The sequence below is a fragment of the Paroedura picta genome, chromosome 7 (genome assembly GCF_049243985.1).
Source record: "Paroedura picta isolate Pp20150507F chromosome 7, Ppicta_v3.0, whole genome shotgun sequence".
Lineage (NCBI taxonomy): Eukaryota > Metazoa > Chordata > Lepidosauria > Squamata > Gekkonidae > Paroedura > Paroedura picta.
Window position 1 is genome coordinate 21,902,377 of NC_135375.1, and position 22,586 is coordinate 21,924,962.

Sequence of the window (22,586 nt, forward strand, 5' to 3'; positions counted from 1 at the left end):
TCGTCTGTATTTTTTTGTTTCAAAAGAGGGTTGTCATTTCTCTCCTTTTAAATAGCATGGGCAAGGACTGTTTGTTTCACTGAAGTTACTAAGGGTTGAAGGGTGGCTTGACCTCTGAGTCTTGGAAGGAAGTGGAAGCAGGAGGAGATGGTCAGGGGTGGGGGATGGAAGGCGATTGGCTGGCTGCTGGACAGACAGGCAAATGAGTTGGAGGAGGAGGTACTCAGGGGCGGGACAGCGCCCCTGAGTGGGTGAAGCACTGAATGGCACTTAAGCCATAAGACCCGCTCCTCCTCCAAGGCCTTACCAGAAATATATTATGAGGAACAGATATTGTGTCTTACCATTTCACACAATGTGTAGGATGTCATTGAAACAGACAGAACATATTTCCAAAGGTTCCTGGGTTATGTTGGAGAATGTAAATGGTTCAGTTCAGAATTGATCCATATGCAGTAGACTGCTGTTAATATATGAACATAAGAAGAGCCAGACCAGTGGTCCTTCTAGTGCAGCATCCTGGCCACAACATCAGTAGAAGAGAAAACACCGTGGCATAGCTGGCAAAACCAACCAAAAACTTCCAAAGTTCATATAAAGGCTGAGGCATTCCCCTGATGTTGCCTCCTGCCTCTGGGATTCAGGAGATTAGTGGCTCTGAATCTGAAGATTCTCCCCAGTTGCCTCGGCTGGTAGCCCTTGATAGACCTTTCCTCCAGAAATCTATCTAATCCCCCTTTAAAGCTGTTTATTCCTGTGGCCATCACTACATCCACTGGCAGCAAATTCAAATATCAAGGGCTTTCACAGTGGCCTGATTTCTTAGAAGTCTTAATCAGTGAGCTTTCCTTGTCGAACTATTTTACAAATTCAATTATGCCATATTTCCAGAATGGGCTGTTCTACAAATTTCCAGCGATGCGAGACGAGCAGTCGTGCTGTAAGCATTAAAGATTGAATTAAAGATCTGCGAGACAAGTTAAGATGTTCTGCTGCAAAGAGATTCAATCAGGCTAATTTAGCGTCTGGAATTGTTCCGGTTTAGGATTATGCAAATTTCTGTCCCAAAATATCTGTATTATTTTCCACGAATGCCACATATGGAAATGTGAGCCAACAGCCCTCCAGCAAAGTGGAGAGGTATTTTGTTGATAAATATGGCTTGGCGACCTTATTGTCAAAAGGTGAGGTTTGCCATTGATCAATCAGTGGTTATTAGCCATGAGGTATAGATGAAATGTTATGTCTGTGGCAGGGATGCTTTGTATTCTTGGTCCTTGGGGGGCAACAGTGTTAGAGCTTCTGGAATTCTGCCCCCCGCCATTGGTGGGGCTCTTGATAACACCTGTTTTTAGCCACTGTATGATGCAGAGTGTTGGACTGGATGGGCCATTGGCCCACGCCAACATGTCTTATCTTATGTTCTTACATCTCAATTGACAAGAATACAGTGATATGTTTTTAGGAGAAGTTTTAGAGTTAGCTCCTTTAAGGTAGCTGTATTATGGCAGAGTCATGGCAGTGTCCAGGAGGAGCCAAGTCAAGGATCAAAGAGAAGTCCTTGGGACATTGGGGGAGCAGAAGCCCAGACTGTGCTGAATCAAGAGCTCTAGTTACAGGGAAGTCCATAGGTCAGTCCTGGGGAAGCAGAAACTAAGTATAGCAACTCATTAGACTTGGACTGAGCAGAGCTCATGAGGAAGTGGTCATGTGATCTTCATGAGTTAGCTGTACTGTAGCCAGCTTGTTGTAGTGGTTAAGAGTGGCAGCCTCTAATCTGGAGAATCAGGTTTGCTTCCCCATTCCTCCATGTAGTTTAAACTACAAGTACAACGATATAGGCTAGATATCAGGAAAAAAAATTTCACAGTCAGAGTAGTTCAGCAGTGGAATAGGCTGCCTAAGGAGGTGGTGAGCTCCCCCTCACTGGCAGTCTTCAAGCAAACACACTTTTCTTGGATGCTTTAGGATGCTTTGGGCTGATCCTGCATTGAGCAGGGGCTTGGACTAGATGGCCTGTATGGCCCCTTCCAGCTCTATGATTCTGTGATTCAAGTGCAGCCAGCGGGGTGGCATTGGGTCAGTCACAGTTCTCTCAGAGCGCTCTCAGTTTCCGCACGAGGGATATTGTTCAGATTTGCATTTTTAAAGGATTGAGTTTTTTGTCCATTTCCACACTGAAATTCACTTCTCCTGGCACAAAACGCATATTGCCTCCTCACTTGCCCCACAGCAAAGGAATTCCCAGGAAACTAGTTTTCGTTTTTAAAGCAGGGACCAATGGAGTCTAATTCTGGGCTACCAAATGCAGAAATGCATGCAGTTGGGTTTTACTCTGTGCCCCCCCCCCATTTTGAGTTGTTTTGGAAGCCCCCTTTCCTTGTTGCCGTCAAAAAATAGAGGTGATGGCGTTACAACGCTATTTCGAAGACTTTTTAAAAATCAGTCTTACACAAAAGTGTTATGATGTGATAATGTTATAACTCAGGGTTAAAAAAAACATTTGGGACTCTTTGGAGGGGAGGGAGGGATGCGATTAAGGGTGCAGGATGGTGGGATTAAGGAGCAAATGTAAACAAAGTTGCAAGCAGGCACCATTTTGCAAAAAAAACCCCCACATTTTTGGAAAAGGGGAAGGGAGCAAAGCATGATGGGAGCTGTTGATCATATTTTCCTTTAGAAACACGTTTAGTACTCTTGTAATCATTTCTCAAGATTTATTGATCAGAGGAGTTCCGAAAAGGAAAGGCTAAGTTCTGCAATTTGGGGGGCACATTAGAGGTACATGAGAAGCTACCTTATATAGCGCTGTTTCTGTGCATGATCAATCTCTATGGCAATGTTCGACCAGAAGGTGGCCATTGTGAAATGAAATAAAGTGACTGTTCAGGTGTGCTAAAGGATACTCAGGGAATTAGTGACCTCAACTGAGTATCTGTTTTGAGTCAAGCCCATTGCTTCTCTCTTCATCTCTGCAAAGGACATTTCGGCAAGGTTTTGGTAAGGTGTGATAAATGCACAGTGCTTGCCAGCGTGACCATAAATTCAACCCACATTATTGTGGGGATAATTACATGTGCGGTTCAGCTAGCTGTGAACTTGATTGTGGCTCACCATTTAATAACATGGTCAGCAGGAACACACTCAAATCTTGTGCAATTTGGTTATCAAATAACGGTGTCTGGTGCTTCTGGAATTCCCCTGAACTCTTTCTTCAGATTAACCACAGGGAACAGGAGCCCCAGGTTTTTTTTTTTTTTAATGGTTTGGACTGAGCAGAGCCCATGAGGAAGTGGTCATGTGATCTACCATCAACTTGCCATTATATTAGCACAGATTTGCTCACAGCTCTTGCAAAAGCTTTGAAAATGCAGGTCAATGTGAGAGTTTGTGGCTGATGATGCCACCCCAAGACCACATCAACATCCTGGCCCTCATGAGGTTCACTTGGCCTTGACCAGAGGTGAAGTGAGCTCCCGGGAGAGCTGAGGGCCCTGATGGAACTTTTACAGTACTGCAGGGCCTGCAAGGTGGAGCTCTTCTGCCAGGCCTTCAGTTGAGGCTGGATTATGGAAGATCTGGCCCCTCCTCTGACACCTCTTCTGGCGCCTGGCACCCTGGTGTTGATGCATGCCTTGTTACACCTTCCTTGGTGCATATGGCAGTTGTTGCTGGCTTGGCTTGGGGGTTTATATTGGGATTGGGGTTGGCTGGCTTGGTTATGGAGGGTGGGAAGATTTTAAAAGTTTTTCCTGTATTTACTGCATTTTTATATCTTTTGTAAGCAGCTACAGGCTGGCTAGACTGGGAGTGGCAGCATAAAAGTGGAATTAATAAATAAAACTGATAAATATATTTCTTCTGTATGAGCCATAAAGTTAAAGGTAAAGGTATCCCCTGTGCAAGCACCGAGTCATGTCTGACCCTTGGGGTGACGCCCTCTAGCGCAGTGGTCCCCAACCTTTCTGAGGTTGGGGACCGGCAGGGCATTGGGGCGCGGCCCGTGGCCCGCGCGGGCCGCGCCCCCGCATCGGGCCGCGCCCACAAGCCACGCCCCCGCATCGGGCCGCGCCCACAAGTCACGGCCCTGCATCGGGCCGTGCCCACGAGCCGTGCCCGCACGGGCGTGGCCCGGCCCCGATTCCCTCTCCCCGCCCTCCCGCAGTAAGAAGCTTCCCGGGCCGCAAGCTTGCAGCCTGGGGAGTTTTTTACTGCGGGGGGGAGGGGCGGGGAGAGGGAGCCGCGGCCCGGCGCCATGGCCTTCGCGGCCCGGCACCGGGCCGCGACCCGCAGGTTGGGGACCACTGCTCTAGCATTTTCATGGCAGACTCAATACGGGTTGATTTGCCAGTGCCTTCCCCAGTCATTACCGTTTACCCCCCAGCAAGCTGGGTACTCATTTTACTGACCTCGGAAGGAAGGAAGGCTGAGTCAACCCTGAGCTGGCTGCTGGGATTGAACTCCCAGCCACATGGGCAGAGCTTTCAAACTGCATGACTGCTGCCTTACCACTCTGCGCCACAAGAGGCTCTAAAGGCCATAAAGTTACAACCAATTTATAACCCCAGGTTGGGTTTGTCATTTCTTTCCTCTGCAGAGCCGTCCTTGGTGGTCTTCCATCCAAGTATTTAGCTCCTTATTTAACATCCTCCCTATTTAGCTTCTGAGATCAGATGAGATCGGGCAAGGATACAAAAATCAAAACAAAACTGGTCAAGCATCAATTCATTTGCACCTCTGTGAAACAGGAGGGTGTTAAAAACATGTTACTTAAAAGGAATTCATTTTACTAAGTTACAAGAAATAGGATGTTTAAAACCAGATGGCTTTATAATATGTGTTTAAAAAGTATAAAGATATCATTTATTAGTGTAGAATAATCACCCCAGCTGGGTTATTTTGGGGAAAAGACCTCAGGGAAGGTGCAAACCAGGCTCCTCAGTCACTGAAGAATCCCCCCAAGACCCCAAATTTAAAGTTTGTATATTTCCATTGTGAAGCATAATCAGGATGACTTTTGCAACATAGCAACTTAACTCTTCCCCCCCCCAATTATGTTCTTTTAAAAGCCCAAAACAAAATAAATATTAAACATTAAAAAGAAAAGACGGGTTTTCTGTTGCTTCTGATTAACCTCCTGTTCCATTCATTCAATTGTCTCCACCAAACCTGGGGGAGTTCATGACTCACTCGGTGCCTATTGCTGTTTGCGACAGATGTACCACTCCAAGACTTCATTTAGTTGCACGTCTTCTCCCCCCCCCCCCCCCCGAAACCTGTAGCTTGTGATCTATTGTCTGGATTCATTCCTTGCAAGTGATGAGGTTTTCGATGCTTCCTGCTCGGCCCCTTCAGCCTCCCACTCTGAACACTGTGTGTCCTCTCGCCGACAAGCTCTGCATGTTGTTTGAAGAACTCCTTGTTCTCACTGGGCTAGTGTGCCCATGTTGAGCACATCTAACCTGAGACACAAAACAAAGGAACTTGCACGTTACAAAAGGAGCATTTGACGGGTAAAGCTTCACCCCTGGCCATTTCTTTCTGGTTGCTTTAATGGAGGAGATCGGTAACAGATGAGTGCACAGCTCCTGTCCTGGAAACAATAGGACATTCGGCAGCTGCAGCCTTTCTGAGCCCCGCATGACAGTTTGCACTGAAAAACCGAGGAGCTCTGCCAGATCTCATGAAGATGCCTTCTGTTGAGCCCTTCAAGGACAGTTTTGCCCACTCAGACTGGCCGTGGCTCTTCAAGGTCTCAGACTGAGGTCTATCATATCATTTGCTACCTGATCACACATGAAGCTGCCTTGGTCTATCAAGGTCAGTATTGTCTACTCAGACTGGCAGCAGCTCTCCAGGGTCTCAGTCTTTCTCCTCACCTACTGTCAGATCATCCATAAAGTTGCCTTCTACTGAATCAGTCTGAATTGTCCACTCAGACTAGCAGTGGCTCTCCAGGTTCATATTATCTACTGCCATATTTTTAACTGGAGATGTCAGGGATTGAACTTGCCCCTGAGCCACAGCTCTTCCCACATCAAAGGTCCTCGTGGTCTGGTCTGATGAGTAGTTGTCACCCGGTGGCCTACGATGAATAATAATCATCTCCAGGTAAGGGATGAAAATGACGGAGATACAAAGACATGAGCAAGGGTCAAAACTTAGAGAGAGCATCAGTAGAGGGAGCATCACTTGCACTCTCAGTTTTGCAGCATGTACCACACATCACCTACTGGCCTCACCTACTCTATTGTGTCACTCTGGTTTTGCTGTTAAGAACAGGGTCAGCCACCCCCCAGCAGGCAGGTCACAAAGAGATGGATGGATTTGCCAAGTCAAAGTGGAAGCTAAACAACTCATGTGTTAATCTAATGTTTCTATCTCCATGCTCATTCCCAGCTCCCTTCTAAATCCTGCCTCAAACCTGAGTGGTGAAAGCCCAGTCATGTTTCAAAGGTTGCACTCAAAACCCTTTTGGATATCATTGCAAAGACTCAAGAAACAAGTGGGTGTCCAGAAACACACTGTTGTGCACCAAAGCTTCCCTGAAAACTGTGTGGGGGTGTTGGTCTGGTAAACAAGAGACTGGGGTGGGGGGACCAAGGCTGGCAGAGTAGTGGGACAGAATATGGTGGGGACAATGAACTGGGAAGACAAAGATCATGGGTGTTAAGGAGACATGAGCTGGTAATCTAATGGGTGATAAATTGTTGTATCCTCATTGGATAGATTGATCACATTTTGGATGGAGACTTCTCTCATCACAGCAACTTGTCACATCTCAGTTGTGAATATCAAGTTTCATTTCCCATTATTTGTTGCCCTTCCTTGCTGCTCTTACATATTAACTTGCTTCTCAGTACTTGCACAGGACAGTGGCCATTATCAAGAGCCCACATTGTGCAGTGAGGGGAACACTAGGCAAGAATTGACGAGACCCTGGTTTGAAAGCAAGCTCCCCCCACCCCTCTCCAAGCTGTGGTAGCTTGCTGGGTGAACTTGGATCAGTCATTCTCTCAATCTCGCTTATTTTTCAGGGTAGTTGTTGTGAGGATTACATTGAAGGAGCAGAGAACATTGTTCTAAGACAAAATTTGAGCCCAATGGCACCTTAAAGACCAACAAAGATTTATTCAAGTCTTGAGGGGTAACATTCACCCTCCTTCACTCCTATGGCACATCCCCTGGCTTCCATGAAGTCTTGAAGATGAGTAATGAAGGTTCTGCAAGCTCTTCAGAAAGGTCTTTGAGCACTCTCGGGTGCATACCGAGAGTTTGTATTCATCCAGGGTCTCTCAATGACCTTTCTTCCACATAAACAATCAGCTGGTGCCATGCTTTGCCTTCTACCATCTCTAGATAAGTCTGTTCTCTTCTTCAAGGGCAGAGCCTGTTCCCTTCTTCAGAAATTGTCACTGAGCCTTTATGCTTTCTCTCTGTCCTCTCTCAGAGCTTCTCCATTTCCAACCAACAGTGGACTTATCATCCTTTTACCTTGTGTTTGCTCTTCCCATAGCTGAAGAACCTTTCCCTTCTTGTAGCAAGCCACTCTGGCCAACATCAGCTCACTCTGAGCTTTGGTCTCTCTGATGGAGAGACCTCTCTCATGGGACATAAATGTTGAAAAGCCATGTGGTAGGGAGGCCCTAGGAAGGAGGGGAGTTAGGTGAGATTGAGTAAAAAAGCTGGTGGGATCCAACACTCAACAAGGGCCTTTGGATTGCAACTGTTGCATGTCTAACTTTTTTTTTAAAGTTAAGATACAAAGAATGAGGACAACATATAGAGATGCTTGCAAAAAAATAATAAACAGTTGAAGTGCATATGACAAATAATCAGGAAATGAGTTAGACATATAACTGGGAATGCCGTTTCCCCTCCATACCTTCTCTGGCATCTTGCCAGATTGCAAAGAGGTAGGAAATCATTTACAAGGCAAATACGTATCACTGTGTAAGTTAATCTATAAGACATTTAACCTGGATGTTTGACGTTGATACCTTAGAATGATCTGGATTTATATATTTCTTCATAAAGATAAAGACTAGAACTAAATGAGTCTCTCTAGATTTGTAGATTTATGACTCGCTTGTTTGAAAAGGGGGAAATTCCTCTCTCTGTTTCCTTTTTTGTTTTCCTAATTCCACAAAATTGTCCCTGTGATTAGAGTGAAACCAAAGAAATACAGTTGACGAACAGCGTCAGAAACCTAAAGAATGTTCTGAGATGGCTCATTTCTCCTTTAATTTTTTAATCTTTTTTTCTCCCTTGTTTCACACATATTTCCCTGTTAAGGAGTAATAAAAGTGGCCCTTTATTCTGTGAAGAGGCAATCAAAAGAATACCAAACTATCGCCAAGATATACAAAGCTCTAGAAAAATCTAATTCAAGCAGCAGTAGAATATCTAAAACCTACGAAACACCCTGTTCCCTTAATATCCATGGTCAGTTCTTCCCTTCCCTCCTCCCCTGTGTTTTTGCTATTAACGTGTGGCATGGCACCCATTGACGCATAGCTCCTTCCCACAGTTTTTTGAGTAATCCTGGAAGCTCAAATAGCAAGAATATGATTACTGGGTCTCTGGCTTTGCATGTATCATGAACACCTCCTTGATAGACAAATCATTGTTTTGTTCTTGAGTAGGGTTGGCAGTTCTGGGTTGGGAGATAACCTGGAGACTTTGAGGGAAGAGCCAGGAGTGGGTGGGATTTGGGGCAAGGAGGGACCTCAGTGGCGTGCAATGCTATGGAGTCCACCCTCCAAAGTAGCCATTTTCCCCAGAAGAACCAATCTTGTTAGTCTGGAGATGAGCTATAATTCTAAGGGATCCCCAGGTCCTACCTAGGAACTGGCATTTCTAGACTTGATCAATGACTATGGATTAACCTAGATGGGTGGCCATGTTAGTCTGTCTGTAGTAGTAGAAAAGAGCAAGAATCCAGTAGCAAGTGGGTATCTGTGTTGGTCTGATGCAACAGAACAAAGTTTGAATCCCGGAGCACCTTTAAGGCCAACAAAGTTTTATTCAACGTGTGAGCTTCTGTGTGCATGCATTCTTCACTAATCATCTCATTTTGTTTCCAGCCTGTCTACTTGCTCATGCTTATCAAATGTTGCAGCCATTTGTACCAGAGGCCTGCCAATCAGATTGCACCGTGTAGCCTCGGTACTCATTACACAACTCCCTGATATGTCATGATTCTGATTCATGTGGCCCAAAGCTGCCAATCCATGACTTGCCCCTCTCAGAGAGCATGGAGGCTCCTTGGAGGAATCAAAGAAAGGCTGTTGCCTGTGATTTTCTGATTGAGCACCCAAATCCACATTTTCTTTTCCTCCTGTTCCACTCTCTTCTTCTTCCTCCTGATCCTTAATAGGTCTCCTGCCCTGGCACGACACACGCAACTGTTTTGCGCTTTCCTTTTACTTCAAAGTCTCTTGAAATGTCCTTCTCTTTCCAAATCTACGCACATAATACACCTTCTCAATGAGTCAGTCTTAATATGGGTACGATAATTTTACGTACGTTGAGTCAGTTTATTGCTTAACCACAAGATTATAATAGCACAAAATCTCAAACAGGGAGGGGGGGAAGTTCAAATGCAGTGTTTGCAATCTACAGCATGTCAGCTGAGATACTCCTTCTCAGTTTCTGAGTGGTCACAACAAATTTTGATACTCTAACACTCTGGCAAAATGGTTTATAGTACTTCTATAGTTAGATCACAAGGGGAGCTCTGTAGGTCAGAGATAATACTGAAATTGAAAGCCATATAAGACTTAGGAGGAGGAGGAGGAGGAGGAAGAAGAAGAAGAAGAAGAAGAAGAAGAAGTAGTAGTAGTAGTAGTAGTAGTAGTAGTAGTAGTAGTAGTAGTAGTAGTTGTTGTTGTTGTTGTTGTTGTATGCTGCTTTTCTCTACCAGGATTGGCTTACAATCACCTTCCCTTTCCTCTTCATACAACAGACACCCTGAGAGGTAGGTGATGCTGAGAGAGACCTGATATTCCTGCTCGGTCAGAACAGCTTTATCAGTGCTGTGGTGAGCCCAAGGTCACCCAGCTGGCTGCATGTGGAGAAGGAGCAGGAAATCAAACCCGGCTCCCCAGATTAGAAGTCCGCACTCCTAACCTGTACATGAAGCTGGCTCATGAGGAATAATAACTCTGAAGCAGTGGAATGAAATAAGTTCATAACCAATATACTAGTCATTTGATAATACTGTACAGTGAGACGTTAAATACTCTATTTACAAACCAAATATGAATGAGAAGATTATTTGAAGATGTGCTTCAATCATTTTTGAGATTATTCTTTAGAATCTCGAACCACCTGTTGTGCATGAGAACTTCTTCTTCTTCTTCTTCTTCTTCTTCTTCTTCTTCTTCTTCTTCTTCTTCTTCTTCTTCTTCTTCTTCTTCTTCTTCTTCTGCTTCTTCCAGGCTAGATAAGAGCCAGGTGATTCCAGTCCTGGGCTGTCTGTTTTGCAGGTCTGCTGTAAAGAAAACTGAGAATAAATAAGAGAAAGGATCGTTGGAAACAGCAGCAATTTTCCCCAACTTATAATCATCTTTAAGGCTTGGAAAACCAACGTGAGCGCTCATTAAGAACTATTCACAAATCCCACAATCTGTTGCGCTCTCGTCAGGATCTTAATGCTCCTGCAATAATGGAATTTGCTTGCAAGCTCAAGAGTTTCACATGGGGGGTGCCAGGTAGTCAATTTTCTAAGTCTTTCATGTCTCCAAGAGTCTTTAATGCTAAACAGCTCTTTAGAATAGGAGACAGAGATTTCACCATCAAGTGCCTCGAGGTATTTTTCTTTTTGTTTAGTTTCTCCATTCTAATCAGTGCAGCTGGCAGGCTTCCTTTTCCATCCATCAGGCCGTGCAATTTTTCAGTGCCTTGTTCGCTTAAAGAAAACACTTTCCCTAGTTTCATTGGGTTCATGGTGCTATAAAAATACTCTTTTCTCCAGAGCAGGGGTAGTCAAACTGGAGGGCCGCAGTTTGACTACCTCTGCTCCAGAGGAACTGATCTCTGTTGCCCGAGGATGAACTTTAATTCCCAGGGATCCCAGGTCTCACCTGGGACTGGCATCCCTATTCCTACTGGACAAAAAGCATGTCCTACAGATAAGCATACAAGTGCCCTGAAATGCAAATGTTTGATGGGGTTTCCACAGCAAACCTTCCATAGGGTTTCCATGGCAAGAGACAGGCATGGGCAAAAGTGGTCTTCCTTGGTGGTCTCCCTGGTCTTCCTTGGTGGTCTCCCAAGTACTAACCAGGGCCAACCCTACTTAGATCCCAGGCTCTGACAAGCTTGGGCTGGTCTGGTTTATTTTTGATATAAATCACTGTCATTCAATGATTTCTTAATTAATTGTATTCTTATCGTATTCCTAACAGAGGAATCACTTACTGGAATGCGTTGAGTGACAAACTCAGGGCTGATCTAATCATGATGCCTGCAAGACGTTACTGTCTAGGGAGGCTGTGGACTCACACCGTGTCTCGTAAGAACTGGCTGCCACCCATGCAAACCAAATTTGTCTGCGTCAATGCACCGGTATAAAGAGGAAGAAACAAATCTTGTTTGAGGACTCAATTGACTGCCCCAGCCACCAATGGGAATGGGAATGGGAGTGTAGGACTGCCAGATCCAGGTTGGGAAACTCCTTGAGATCTGAGGATGGAGTGTTGGAAGGCAGAGTCCAAGACCACAGAGGTCACGCTTCAAAGCAGCCATTTGTTTTCTGGAGATAGGGTTGTTAGTCCCCAGTTGGGGCCAAGGGATCCCCCAGTTTGAACCCTCTCCCTCCATTATAAGGCTGTCATAAACTGGGGAAACTTACCAGGTATAGGGAGATAATGACCAGGGGTAAGCAATGTCCCTGTGTCACCCAGAAATGATGTCGGTGAGCTTGTAGCGGGATGACACACTGGGTTTGGTCAAAACTCTATGGTAAGAAGCTAATTCTACAATAGAGGCCCACAAACCAGAGTGTCATCTCCAATGTCCCCAATGAGCTGCATTACTTCCAGATGATTCCAGGGCATTGTATTCACTTCCTGCTTCTTCCCTTCGAGCTCCTGGTAAGGTGCTCCCATTCTCTGCCAGCTGATCTGACTGACCTGGTGTCTTAATGTTCCTGCAATAATGGAATTTGCTTGCAAGCTCAAGAGTTTCACATGGGGGGTGCCAGGTAGTCAAAAAGTGGGGTTTTGCTCCTTTTCCACCACGATATCAGGATCTGAAGACAAGGTCAGGAACAGTTTTTAGGACAGGCAGCGTCTCAGAACGGAATCTTGCCGAATTCCCTTCATTTGTTTCCTCACTATGCTGAATCCCGCCTCCTCACAGACGCTGACTGCCCTATTTAAATATCCTTCCTCCCCTCATCCCCACCTCCCGAGTCTTCAAGAACCACCCACCAGTTCTTCCGGGTCCACCTGTCCTGCGTTATCCATTCTGCTCTCACTTTGATCCAGGCTCGTCCGGTCTGTCGGCCTTCCTCTTTTCCTTCCCTTTCGCCTTCCTCCTTCTCCTCTCCCAAGTATGGGTCCGTGGCCTCTGACCTCTGGCCCTGAAGGACTGTTGCTCTGCCTGAGGTGATGGGGTTTTTGCCTGTAAGTTGGGGCGTTCCCGACACCTATCTGGAACCTATCTGGAAATGAGCTGTAATTCTCGAGTATCCCCAGGTTCCACCTGGAAGCCGGCATCCCTAAACACAACATTGTTCTGGGCTAGAGGCCTGTGGCATTGTGTGAGTAGCTGCTTTTCACAATGGACAACTATGTTGTGCAGGTGCAAAGACTGGAGGATAAGTTCTTTTGCCTCACCAATGCTATGTTTCAGCCAGTCCTGACATGATCTCCTTGATCTGAAAGGCATGTCAATAAAGGAAGGAAGGAAGGAAGGAAGGAAGGAAGGAAGGAAGGAAGGAAGGAAGGAAGGAAGGAAGGAAGGAAGGAAGGAAGGAAGGAAGGAGGGGAGAGGAAGGAGGGAGGGAGGGAGGGAAAGGATATTAGGGCCTAAGTGGGTTCTGCTGCTCAGAGACAAGAGCCAGCACAATAAGGTCTTGGTCCTTTCTTTTCATTTTCCACTTCAGAAACATGGGAGAGAGGCATCTGGCCTGGCCTCCCTTTCTGGTTAAAAAATGTAAAGGGTCTATAGCACATTGGTGAGTGTGGCATCAGAATCTGGAAGACCCAAATCTGTACCCCTACTCTTCCCTGGAAGCTTGATGGGTCAGCTTTGGCCAGTCACGCATTTTGTGCCCAGCCAGTCTCTCAAAGGGTTGGCCTTAAGAAGGAATGGAGAAGGGGAAAATATTGTTAGCTATGCTTTGTCCTCACAGAAGAGACACGTGAAGTATAAAAGAAGTGAATTTGTAAGTAAACAAAACCTGGGAAATGATAGTTTCTGGGTTCTGATTGTAAATATCTTCATATTAATTCATACTGCTCATTGTTGTACCTTATAAGCAACCCTGAAAGCAGTTTGCCAAGGCACGGCCTCAAATAAACGAACAAATAAATAAATAGCATTGACATTAACTCAAGTGCAGCTTTTCCATAGATCAAATATACCTGAGAGCGTGGCTGTGATTTAGCTTTATGTATTGCAACAAGGAAATGATCCCTCACACTCCGTTCTGTTAGGATTTATCACAAGGGCAGCCTGAGAGTCGAGTGCTGGGAATTTAAATGGGAAAGTCTCCTTGACACAGGGATATGGGGGACAGCTCTTCAGTGATTGATCTCCTTTCTCTGTGGTCGAGGACAGAGGGTAGTGGTCGGTGACAATCAGCCACAATATTGTTGACTCCAATGTGGGGTCCCACAGCGTGCAATTCTCTCACCGACATTATTTAACCCAACTCTGTCTCCTGAGGGAGAGTAGATGGGATGCCCCTGCAAGGTCTTTGGGCCGGTGCTTGGAGGTCACGGTGGAGTGGCTCAAGGAGAGCCACTTTGAAGACAGATGTCCTGTGGCTAGGGAGGAAAGGACCAGATCAGGAATCACACCTTTCCAGGCAGGACAGCATACAGCTGACACACTGGTACAGACAGCCAAGCTGGCTCTTTAATGCCTCCTTATCCATGGAAGCTCAAGTCACAAGAGTAGTTCAGTTGGCATTCTTGCATCTCCACCAAGCAAAGCTACCAGCACCCTATCTGCCCCCAGAGCACCTAGCCACAGTGATCCACAAGGTGGTCACCTCCAGACTCAACTGCTATAATTCACTCTACACTGGCCTGCCCTTGTCCCTGCCCAGCTCCCCTTCCCAACCATATTCTGCACAATTGCACTACTTCTGAGGTTTCTTGAAGCCTGAAGAATGTTTTTTCAGTAAAAAAGTTGAGAAAGGCTGGCCTAGATTGTCAATTTTGTTTGCATATCAGCAATTCCTCCCCGCACTTTGTCCATGCCTGCAAATCTTCCACTAGTAGCCAGGGCTCCCTGGCTCAGCCTGGCATCTCTAGAAGGATGGGATTCTGGACTGGATGGACCACTGGTCTGATCCAGCAGGGCTCTTCTTACATTCTGCTTTAAACCTAAATCCAAACAAAAATGTGTGTTTCTTCTAGGAGACGTTTGTTCCTTGCTGCCTTATGTGGGAATCTGCCTCCATTGTTTGACAGGTTCCTATTAAAAACTTGACCTGCCTGCCCCGCAGGGACCTATCACGGATTCTGAGTACCCAGTTTAAAATAGCATCACTTGACCCTTGTGAATGAAGCCCAGCTTGTCACAGCGCTGGGAAACGGTGTATGTTCACAGCTCATTGGCTTGGGTGACATGCCATTTAAACCATCGAATTCTCACTGTAATGGATGTACACAGTGTTGGACACCGTAATGATGCTTCAGGCTGTTTGCTGGCTGTGCCCATCGTTCTTCTATTTAGGTCTTTGTAGGTAGCTATGCAGATAATCTCTACAAACAATGTCGTAGTTGTGACAGACAATGATAAATGACAGTATGAAGTGGATTACAGTCTGGAACATCCCTGGAGCCGTTCTGATCAGTGGGGCCTCAGAACAGGCTCATCCATTTCCTTCTTCTGCTTGGCATCCTTCCTGTCATATGCAAAGCACCAACACAGCTCAGCGATGGGCAAGAAAAACAAGGAACATTTGGTGTAAAGAGGCTACTAAGTAAATGAACAACCACAAAAAAACTCTCAAAGCTTTCTGTCTTCTTTGGAGTCCAGCCAACACAACCTCTGGATTTTATTTTGTTTTCAAAGGATCTTTCCCCAACGGCTAGGACTGCATTTACAAGTGATGTCAGACAAGCCAAAAACCTCCATCTCTGCTCATTTTGTGAGCTGTTTAAAGTCTTCAGAGTCTCTAGGCACATCTCTTAGGTAAGGCAAAGCCTCCTCCCTCTTTTTGAATTTACCTTCACTTACAGGCCTACTGGATATTATTATTATTAATGTTATTATTAATATTATTAATGTTATTATATTCACCGTATCTCATGAGACTCGGGGTGGTTTACAATTGAATAAAACATAAAATTAGTATAAAATATACATCTGAATACATATTAAATTATAACATTACCAGATTTAAAGCCCATTTTATGTTAGAATAAAATAGGCGCTAGCTGCCATCCCTGGGGACGGCGCTTGGTGGCTGGCCAGGGCAGCAGAAACATTTTTGGGTGCCCCCCCCGATGGCGAAAGGCTCTGCGAGCCGCCCAGCACCATCCCCGGGCCCGTAGAATCCTTTGTGCTCCCCCAGTCGGGGGAAGGCACAGGGAGCCGCAGGCCTACCTTCCCTCTTGGCAGCCAGCAGAGCAATGGCCGCCGTGCGGGGAAGGTTTGCCCTCGTTAGGTATGGGGCGGGTTGGGAGGCACTTTGCGCCTCCTGGTTGGTGTTTGCTGGGCCAAACAGCCAATCAGCAGCTGTGTACAGCGTGGCTCCTGAGCGCCTCCCGATTGGGCCCTCCGCTTGTCAGTCCAGGGGAAGGGGCCAATGGGCACCCTTCCTCATCCCGGACAGGGCCCACCGTCAGGGCCCTTACTGTATTATTTAATCCGCTTCGCAGGAGTGGTTAAAGATAGTAACAATGTTATATAATATATAACATTATATATAACATTGAATACATATTAAATTATAACATTAGAACAAATATTAAACAGTTGCCTGTTCTTAGAGTTGCCATCTCTGGGTTGGGAAATACCTGGGTACTTTGTGGGTAGAGCTGGGAGTACGTGGGATTTGAGGCGGGAAGGGTCCTAAGTGGAATATAAAACTACATAGTCCACATTTCTGCTGCCTTACCACTCTGCGCCATGAGAGGCTCTAAGAGAGCCTCTTGTGGTGCAGAGTGGTAACACAGCAGTCATGTAGTCTGAAAGCTCTGCCCATGAGGCTGGGAGTTCAATCCCAGCAGCCGGCTCAAGTTCGACTCAGCCTTCCGTCCTTCCAAGGTCGGTAAAATGAGTACCCAGCTTGCTGGGGGGTAAACGGTAATGACTGGAGAAGGCACATATGCTAAAAATCAATACAACAGAGGTGACGATCTAAAATCCCCTCCCACCCCCACTCCCAGGATATGCATAACAGCTGGGGGAGGGTGGTTATAGGGAGTGCCGTAGATCTTGGGGAGCCCAGATCTTAACTGCTCTCCTATTGCCTTGAACAACAACCCCCTCCCCCCAAAGCTGGGAATTCCTCATGCTGGATTTCCCACAGGGCATTCCATTTGACCTTGAACTTACTGACGAAGTCAGTCCTAAGAGCGGCCCAAAAGTTGTCTTTTACTTTTATACTTGAAGGACACATCAGCAAAATAAAGTACAAGCAATGTCCTATTTTGTAAAAACTTCACAGAGGCTCTTCACATACTGAGAACACAAACATTTAAAATGACCTCTTAACTTTTGAGGCCAACTCCTCCATTTTATCTGAAGAAACTAATAAATTCTCCTTAACTGGGCATTTACAGGTCTGGCTTGAAATCAATGACCTCTACAATCACTCTAGTGTAAACTGAGAATAAAAACAGATCCGATCTGCTCCTTTGTGGTTCCCCTTTGATACCTTCCGATAAGCAAACAGGACAACCATTTTGGGGCAGTTAAATTTCAGTTTCTCTGCCAAGTGGAAAAGCTGGGCTTGTGTGGGAATCGAAGAAACTTGATAGCAACAAATGGGAAACAAAGAAATCCAAGAGACACGACGAAACATCAGGAAGGATATTTAGGATTGCCAACAACTTGGGAAATACATGCCTTGTCCCTACAATGGAGGTTTAATTTGTGCAAACGGGCTGCAGAGGAAAGGACGTGCAGTAATGGGTTTAAACTACAAGTACAACAATATAGGCTAGATATCAGGGGGGGGGGGAAATTTCACAGTCAGAGTAGTTCAGCAGTGGAATAGGCTGCCTAAGGAGGTGGTGAGCTCCCCCTCACTGGCAGTCTTCAAGCAAAGGTTGGAGACACACTTTTCTTGGATGCTTTAGGATGCTTAGGGCTGATCCTGCATTGAGCAGGGGGTTGGACTCGATGGCCTGTGTGGCCCCTTCCAACTCTGATTCTATGATTCTATGAATTTTTGCTGGTGCAGCCAGCAAAGCTGATATTACTGCTTGGTCAGAACAGCTTTATCAGGGCTGGGATGAGCCCAAGGTCACCCAGCTGGCTGCATGTGGTGGAGCAGGGAATCAAACCTGGCTCACCAGAGTAGAAGTCAGCATTCCTAACCAACACACCAATACGACTCCCGAAAAGCTTGATACTACACCAAGCTGGGTACTGAAAATCTGGATCTAAAAACCAACTCCTTTTCTTTTTAATATGTCTTTCACTATAAATTTAACTGCTGTTCTCAGACTCTCTCTCTTTCCTCAAACTTCAAGATAGATCTGTTTCCCAAGTATGACGTTAGTCTGACCATAACTGCATACTCAGCCATTTTAGTGTTCCGATCTTCATTGATGCTCACTTCTAGGTAAGAGCTCCTAGGATTTCATCTTCTGGGCTGAACAACACGGTATGTGTGACACAACCTAGGGATCCTCACCTGGGGATCCCCTGGAGTTACACCTCATCTCCAAGCAGCAGAGGTCAGTTTCCTGGAGAAAATGGCTGCTTTGGATTCTGTACCCGAAATCCCACCCACACTCGATTCCCACCCCCTCCTCAAAGTCTCCCAAGTATTTCCCAACCCAGAGCTGGCAACTTAGACACAAGACGTATAGGGGGAGCCCTCACAGAACAACATTTTACTCTGCTCAGAACTTCAATGCATACGGAGGAGGGGCTTCAGCCTGCATCATGCTCCATTTTCCCAAACTGAAACAGCTGCAACAGAGCCTGTTTGCCCCCACTATTGGCCTCCCCTTTTACTGACTAACCCCTGGCTTGGCTAGGGTCACCCATATGCAGTTTGGCCTTAAATTCCAGCCAAACTGCTCTCTCCCTTTCTCCTAGAAAGAACTTTTCTTTCTAGATGGAGCGGCCTCTTTCGTCTTTTCCAGTAATCCCAGAACAGCTGGCAAGAACACAGGATTCTTCGTGGGAGCCAAAAAGAAAAGGGATATTTCAAAAATTCTAACTCTTGGACACAGCTTCATTGACAGTAGCTGCTTATTAACATGATCAGATTGATGCCTTTGAATGAGATCGAGTCTCCTCTTACCGCTGATATATAATTATATTTTGTACAGCACTGCAAGCCAGAAGATGAAATCTGCTACTGTATTTTTGTATTTAGACTTCTGTTAAATGCTGAAAGTCCCTCTATGTCAGTGGAATTTTAGTTTGCCTGGGGGTGGTGGTGGTTGTTGTTGAGGAAGAATGTGTTTTGCAATGTTGCTGTGAGGGGACGAATTAAACAGTAGCTGTTGACATTTCTTTAAAATATTGCAGGCATATCTAATTAGGGTTTTCTGGCACTGTTCTGATTCCATAGATTGCCTATCATCATCATCATACATAGAAAATTAACGTGAAATCTCACTGCTGCCAAGTTAAGTGTAATCTTGTGTCTCCGAAGCCTTCATACTCCTACAATTTGTTGCCCTGTAGGATTTAAATATCATTTCTAGAACAGAATACGAGATCCTTTCCAGATCATTAAAAACACACAAATCTATTCCCCCCCCCCGCCTCTTTAGCTTTACAATAATGCTGACGCTGTTCTCTCTGTATGATACCTGTAATGATAAGAAATTATCTCTCTTCAGGCAATAATATACTACACGTACCTCTTTTTCCTTCTCCTAAAATCAAGAAGAAGAAGAAGAAGAATTGGTTCTTATATGCAGCTTTTCTCTACCCAAAGGAGGCTCAAAGCAGCTTACAGTCGCCTTCCCTTCCTCTCCCCACAACAGACACCCTGTGGGGTGGGTGAGGCTGAGAGAGCGCTGATATCACTGCTCGGTCAGAACAGTTTTATCAGTGCTGTGGCAAGCCCAAGGTCACCCAGCTGGCTGCATGTGGAGGAGAGCAGAATCGAACCCAGCATGCCAGATTAGAAGTCCGCACTCCTAGCCACTACACCAAACTGGCTCTCAAGATTGTTATGGCGTGAAAGTGAAAAATGAGAGTGCACTAGTGTGTCTTAACCACGCTTCTCACCAGCGGTATGTGCAGGATAAGAGAATGATTCCTTCCAGTGCTCCTGGCTTCCATAATTTTTTCAGCAGTTTTGTTGCTCCATCATTTCCACTGCTTTCAGGTAATAGTCAGTCGCTGTTTTCACGTAAAGCTTGCATGAGATGGGGCTCAGCAGTCTGTCTGGAATCAGTTGTGTTTGGCTTCCTTGAGCCGTTCCCATGTCCTTTCAGGATCGTATTTATTTTATATTTATTAAGCGATATACATACCGCCCCTATCAGACATTGCTGTCTCAGGGCGGTGAACAACCATTTAGATAAATTGTAATGAAACCAATAGAAGAAGAAGAAGGAGAAGGAGAAGGAGGAGGAGAAGGAGAAGGAGAAGGAGAAGGAGAAGAAGAAGGAGAAGGAGAAGGAGAAGAAGAAGAAGAAGAAGAAGAAGAGTTGGTTCTTATGTGCCGCTTTTCCCTACCCGAAGGAGGCTCAAAGCGGCTTACAGTCGCCTTACCTTTCCTCTCCCCACAACAGACACCCTGTGAGGTGGGTAAGGCTGAGAGAGCGCTGATATCACTGCTCGGTCGGAACAGCTTTATCAATGCCGTGGCGAGCCCAAAGTCACCCAGCTGGCTGCATGTGGGGGAGTGCAGATTCGAACCCGGCATGCCAGATTAGAAGTCTGCACTCCTAACCACTACACCAAATTGGCTCTCGAAAATAAAAAATTGACATGAAAATAGAATCAGATGCATGAACTTTAAAATAATAGATAAAACCACTGTCAGCACCAACCATAATTAATGAGATTGATAGTGATTTCAACCAGCAAAGATGTTGAATAGAGGGAGGAGTTGGAGGGGAAAGGGAGGAACGAGGGACAGGAAGGAGGCCTGGAATTTAGGTGTTTTCTGGCTTTCCTCAACCACAAGCCTGGTGGAAGAGCTCCATCTTACTGGTCCTGCAGAACTTAGCAAGCTTCCAATAACTCAAGGGTGTCTCCCATTCTGCCTGCAGATCCCACAGTATGATATACCCAATGTTAAAAGACCCTAATTTGTAAAAGTGATAAATTGCTGCCTCCCAAACTGACACTGAAATGTTCTTTATTAAATATAAGGGTCAGATCCTATATCTCCATTCTGCCAGCAGAAGTTTTTTTCCTCCAATGGAAGGAACTTTCCCTGAATGCAAGGAAGAGCCTCCTGTGTCAGGAGAAGTCTCCTTTCATGAATGCATGCTAGCCTTCTGCTAGCAGTTCAGATGTACAGGATCCAACCCTCATGCTTATAGCTAAATACATATTTCACACGGCACAGTTACAAGCTTAAAGAAAACCCTCAAAACTGGCTCTCCGATCTGGACAAAGTGTGCACGTAGAAGATGCTATGCACAGAATTAGAAAATTATGTTGAGAACCCCAAAATACTGGAGTTGACTTTCACCATGTAGAGTGGAAAAGAAGTCTGGTAGAGTGGACCATTAGTAGAAAAACATTGGATTTGTAGATTGGGGAAGGAGATTTCCCTTGAAGAATTAAAATGCTTTGAAAGCTTTCTGTGGTCATCTAAAGTGTGTCATTTTAAGACAAAAGCTCTCTGTGACTAAACAGGTTTAGATGTATTTCCATAACATTTCTATTAAGATCTAGACCTGCAGATGATTATCTGAAATAACGTGAAACAGCCAGAAATAACAAGAGCATTTTCAGGATCTCTCATCATGTTGATTCATTCGTCACGCTGACTTATAAAGATCTTGTGTCGGTAAAGAACATCTTAACTTGCCAGCCATTCATCATTATAATGGGGACAATTGTTCCTGTGGAGTGCTCGTACGGCGGCAGCGCTGTGAAATAGAACTGCTTAAAAAGATAGACAGTAAAGATATACTGATTGTCGCTAAAACAGTGTTACCCGAAAGCACATCGCCATTGAATTCATGATCAATTCCTTTCAGTGCCCAGAGGCATTCAGGATACCAGATTCTCAGTGTTGTACCAGGTAATCTTGTGGCAAACTGATGGTCAGGCAAACAGATGGGCCCTTGAGGAGCAAGTCAGTCCAATCTTGGACAACATTAGGTTGAGTAATAATGACAGAGCCACTGGTCAGACAACAAGGCATTTATTGTTGTTGTTGTTGTTGTTGTTGTTGTTATTGTTATTGTTGTTGATGTTATTGTTATTGTTATTTAAATTTATAGCCCACCTTCCTACACTCAAAGTGGGTTAAAAGGTAAAGGTAAAGGTATCCCCTGTGCAAGCACTGAGTCATGTCTGACCCTTGGGGTGACGCCCTCTAGTGTTTTCATGGCAGACTCAATACGGGGTGGTTTGCCAGTGCCTTCCCCAGTCATTACCGTTTACCCCCCAGCAAGCTGGGTACTCATTTTACCAACCTCGGAAGGCTGGAAGGCTGAGTCAACCTTGAGCCGGCTGCTTGGATCGAACTCCCAGCCTCATGGGCAAAGCTTCAGACTGCATGCCTGCTGCCTTACCACTCTGCGCCACAAGAGGCTCTCAAAGTGGGTTACATAAAAATATAAATTCCATAAAATACCATAAAAACCCCTAACCTGTATAACTCCCAAGGTACCAAGATGGCCCGGTCCCTCTTACTGGAGACTGAACATGCAGTAGGGTTGGGGAGAATGGATTGGGGAGAATCCCCAACCAACATGCATTAAGAACACGTTACATAAGATGAGCTTTGATTGCTCGGACTGGTGGTCCATCTAGGTTGTTTATGCACAGGATGGACACACTGGACCAGCACTTGCACATCGGCGGGGCAAATCCCAGCAGACACATGATGTTGCTTTCAGCCCAGTCCCCTCCCATCCCTAGCCCGCATCCCTGACCTAGATGCCCTGTGGGTACTTTTTCCAGCATTCCCTTCCTTAACACGGAAGCCATTGGAGCCCATGCCGGGCTGTGTCCGTGTGTATGGAGACGAGCCAAGGGGAACTCCCCTGAATACTATGTGTCTGAGACCATGC

The 22,586-nt window shown here is 45.6% G+C and overlaps 1 long non-coding RNA gene across 2 annotated transcripts in view; it reads left to right on the top strand.

The window, feature by feature from the left end:
* Positions 1–22,586, top strand: part of LOC143841735 (uncharacterized) — a 128,232-nt gene that overhangs the window by 95,523 nt on the left and 10,123 nt on the right. The window contains exon 4 of one of the 2 annotated variants that reach the window (XR_013232768.1): positions 15,259–15,474. The exons of the other annotated variant lie outside the window; for it this stretch is intronic. This is a non-coding gene — a long non-coding RNA (uncharacterized LOC143841735). Of the gene's footprint in view, positions 1–15,258; positions 15,475–22,586 lie in introns of those variants that run through there. 2 annotated transcript variants of the gene reach the window in all.